Raw genomic sequence first — 4,754 nt, 5'->3', positions numbered from 1 at the left:
CCATAACTTTCACACTGGTTGCTATTATTCGTTTTATACGATGGAAAAACTGTTCTATTTATTTTGTATTTTATGCTTCTGGCGTTGACTTCTAAGGCCCTAACTATTCGATCTGGTGGAACAACGCCCTGGGATGAAGCCTAGGTTGCCGGAACGTAGAAATGACCATAACTTTCACACTGGTTGCTATTATTCGTTTTATACGATGGAAAAACTGTTGTATTTATATTGTATTATATGCTTCTGGCGTTGACTTTTAATGCACTAACTATTCGATCTGGCGGCGCAACGCCCTAGAATGAAGCCGAGGTCTCCCGGAACGTAGAAATGACCACCACTTTCAAACTGGTTGCAATTATTCCTGTTATATGATGGAAAAACTGTTGTATTTTTAATGCATTTTATGCTTCGGGCATTGACTTCTAAGGCCCTAACTATTCAATCTCTTGGAGCAACGCCCTAGGGTGTAGCCTAGGTTGCCCGGAAAGTAAAAATGACCATAACTTTCATACTGGTAGCAATTATTCGTTTTATACGATGGAAAAACTGTTTTATTTATATTGTATTTTATGCTTCTGGCGCTGACTTCTAAGGCTCTAACTATTCGATCTGGTGGAGCAAGGCCCTAGAGTGAAGCCTAGGTTGCCCGGAACGTAGAAATGACCATAACTTTCACACTGGATGCTATCATTCGTTCTATACGATGGAAAAACTGTTATATTTATTATGTATCTTATGCTTCTGGCGTTGACTTCTTAGGCCCTAACAATTCGATCTGGTGGAACAACGCCTTGGGGTGAAGCCTAGGTTGCTCGGAATGTAGAAATGACCATAACATTCACACTGGTTGAAATTATTCGTTTTATACGATGGAAAAACTGTAGTACTTATATCGTATTTTATGCTTTTGGCGTTGACTTCTTATGCCCTAACTATTCCATCTGGTGGAACAACGCCCTAGGGTGGAGCCTAGGTAGCCCGGAACGTAGAAATGACCATCACTTCCATACTGGTAGCAATTATTCGTTTTATACGATGGAAAAACTGTTATATCTATATTGTATTTTATGCTTCTGGCGTTGACTTATAAGGCACTAACTACTCGATCTGGTGGAGCAGCACCCTAGAGAGAAGCCTAGTTTGCCCGGAACGTAGAAATGACCATCACTTTCAAACTGGTTGCAATTATTCCTGCTATATGATGGAAGAACTGTTGTATTTAAATTGTATTTTATGCTTCGGGCGTTGACTGCTAAGGCCCTAACTATTCAATCTGTTGGATCAACGCCCTAGAGTGAAGCCTAGGTTGCTCGGAATGTAGAAATGACCATAACATTCAGGCTGGTTGAAATTATTCGTTTAATACGGAGGAAAAGCTGTTGCATCTTTATTGAATTTTATGATTCTGGCGTTGACTTCTAAGGCCCTAACTATTCGATCTGGTGGAGCAACGCCCTAGAGTGAAGCCTCGGTTGCACGGAACGTAGAAATGACCATCACTTTCAAACTGGTTGCAATTATTCCTGTTATATGATGGAAAAACTGTTGTATTTTTATTGCATTTGATGTTTCGGGCATTGACTTTTAAGGTCCTAACTATTCAATCTGTTGGAGCAACGCCCTAGGGTGAAGGCTAGGTTGCGCGGAAAGTAGAAATGACAATAACTATCACACTGGGTGCAATTACACGTTTTATATGATGGAAAGACTGTTGTATTTATATTGTATTTTATGCTTCTGGCGTTCACTTCTTAGGCCCTAACTATTCGATCTGGTGGAACAACGCTCTGGGGTGAAGCCTAGGTTGCCCGGAACGTAGAAATTACCATAACTTTTACACTGGTAGCAATTATTCGTTTTATACAATGGAAAAACTGTTCTGTTTATTTTGTATTTTATGCTTCGGGCGTTGACTTCTAAGTCCCTAACTGTTTGATCTGGTGGAGCAACGCCCTAGAGTGAAGCCTAGGTTGCCCGGAACGTTGAAATGACCATAACTTTCACACTGGTTGCTATTATTCGTTCTATACGATGGAAAAACTGTTATATTTATATTGTATCTTATGCTTCTGGCGTTGACTTCTTAGGCCCTAACAATTCGATCTGGTGGAACAACGCCCTAGAGTGAAGCCTAGGTTGCCTGGAACGTACAAATGACCATCACTTTTACAAGGGTTGCAATTATTCCTGTTATAGGATGGAAATACTGTTGTATTTCTATTGTATTTTATGCTTCAGGCGTTGACTTCTGAGGCCGCAGCTATTCGATGTGGTGGAAGAACGCCATAGAGTGAAGCCTAGGTTGCCCGGAACGTAGAAATGACCATAACTTTCATACTGGTTGCAATTATTCGTTTTATATGATGGAAGAACTGTAGTATTTATATTGTATTTTATGCTGCTGGCGTTCACTTCTAAGGCCCTAACTATTCGATCTGGTGGAGCAACGCCCTAGAGTGAAGCCTAGGTTGCACGGAACGTAGAAATGACCATCACTTTCAAACTGGTTGCAATTATTCCTGTTATATGATGGATAACTGTTGTATTTTTATTGCATTTTATGCTTCGGGCACTGACTTCTAAGGTCCTACCTTTCCAATCTGTTGGAGCAACGCCCTAGGGTGAAGCCTAGGTTGCGCGGAAAGTAGAAATGGCAATAACTTTCACACTGGTTGCAATTATTCGTTTTATACGATGGAAAAGCTGTTGCATCTTTATTGTATTTTATGCTTCTGTCGTTGGCGTCCAAGGCCGTAGCTATTAGATGTAGTGGAGCAACGTACTAGAGTGACGCCTAGGTTGCCCGGAACGTGGAATGACCATTACTTTCGCAATGTTTGCAATTATTCATTTTATACGATGGAAAAACTGTTGTACTTATATTGTATTTTATGCTTCTCGCGTTGACTTCTTATGCCCTAACTATTCCATCTGGTGGAACAACGCCCTAGGGTGAAGCCTAGGTTGCCCGCATCGTAGAAATGGAAATAACTTTCACACCGGTAGCAATTATTCGTTTTATACGATAGAAAAACAGTTCTATTTATTTTGTATTTTACGCTTCGGCCGTTGACTTCTAAGGCCCTAACTATTCAATCCGTTGGAGCAACGACCTGGGGTGAAGCCTAGTTTGCCCGGAAAGTAGAAATGACCATAACTTTCATACTGCATGCAATTATTCGTTTTATACGATGGAAAAACTGTTGTATTTATATTGTATTATATACTTCAGGCGTTGACTTCTTAGGCCATAACTATTCAATCTGTTGCATCAACGCCCTAGAGTGAAGCCAAGGTTGCTCGGAATGTAGAAATGACCATAACATTCACACTGGTTGAAATTATTCGTTTTATACGATGGAAAAGCTGTTGAATTTATATTGTATATTATGCTGCTGGCGTTCACTTCTTAGGCCCTAACTATTCGATCTGGTGGAACAACGCCCTGGGGTGAAGCCTAGGTTGCCGGGAACGTAGAAGTGACCATAACTTTCACACTGGTCGCTATTATTCGTTTCATACGATGGAGAAACTGTTATATTTATATTCTATTTTATGCGTCTGGCGTTGCCTTCTTAGGCCCTAGCTGTTCGATCTGGTGGAACAACGCCCTAGAGTGAAGCCTAGGTTGCCCGGAACGTAGAAATGACCATATCCTTCACACTGGTTGCTACTATTCGTTCTATACGATGGAAAAACTGTTATATTTATATTGTATCAGATGCTTCTGGCGTTGACTTCTTAGGCCCTAACAATTCGATCTGGTGGAACAACGCCCTAGAGTGAAGCCTAGGTTGCTCGGAATGTAAAAATGACCATAACATTCACACTGGTTGAAATTATTCGTTTTATACGAAGGAAAAACTGTTATATTTAAATTGTATTTTATGCTTCTGGCGTTGATTTCTTAGGCCGTAACTATTCGATCTGGTGGCACAACGCCCTGGGGTGAAGCCTAGGTTGCCCGGAACGTAGAAATGACCATAACTTTCACACTGGTTGCTATTATTCGTTTTATACGATGGAAAAACTGTTGCATTTATATTGTATTTTATGCTTCGGGCATTGACTTCTAAGGTCCTAACTATTCAATCTGTTGGAGCAACGCCCTAGGGTGAAGCCTAGGTTGCCCGGAATGTAGAAATGACAATAACTTTCACACTGGTTGCAATTATTCGTTTTATACGATGGAAAAGCTGTTGCATCTTTATTGTATTTTATGCTTCTGTCGTTGTCGTCTAAGGCCGTAGCTATTAGATGTGGTGCAGCAACGCACTAGAGTGACGCCTAGGTTGCCCGGAACGTAGAAATGAAGATTACTTTCGCAATGTTTGCAATTATTCATTTTATACGTTGGAAAAACTGTTGTACTTATATGGTATTTTATGCTTCTGGCGTTGACCTCTTATGCCATAACTATTCCATCTGGTTGAACAACGCCCTAGGGTGAAGCCTAGGTTGCCCGGAACGTAGAAATGGATATAACTTTCACACCGGTAGCAATTATTCGTTTTATACGATGGAAAAACAGTTCTATTTATTTTGTATTTTATGCGGCTGGCGTTCACTTCTTAGGCCCTAACTATTCGATCTTGTGGAACAACGCCCTGGGGTGAAGCCTAGGTTGCCCGGAACGTAGAAATGACCATAACATTGACACTGGTTGCTATTATTCGTTTTATACGATGGAAAAACTGTTCTATTTATTTTGTATTTTATGCTTCGGGCGTTGACTTCTAATGCCCTAACTGTTT

The sequence above is a fragment of the Calliopsis andreniformis genome, chromosome 11, assembly GCF_051401765.1.
Source record: "Calliopsis andreniformis isolate RMS-2024a chromosome 11, iyCalAndr_principal, whole genome shotgun sequence".
In the NCBI taxonomy this organism is placed as follows: Eukaryota; Metazoa; Arthropoda; class Insecta; order Hymenoptera; family Andrenidae; genus Calliopsis; species Calliopsis andreniformis.
Note: the sequence above shows the minus strand (reverse complement) of the source record.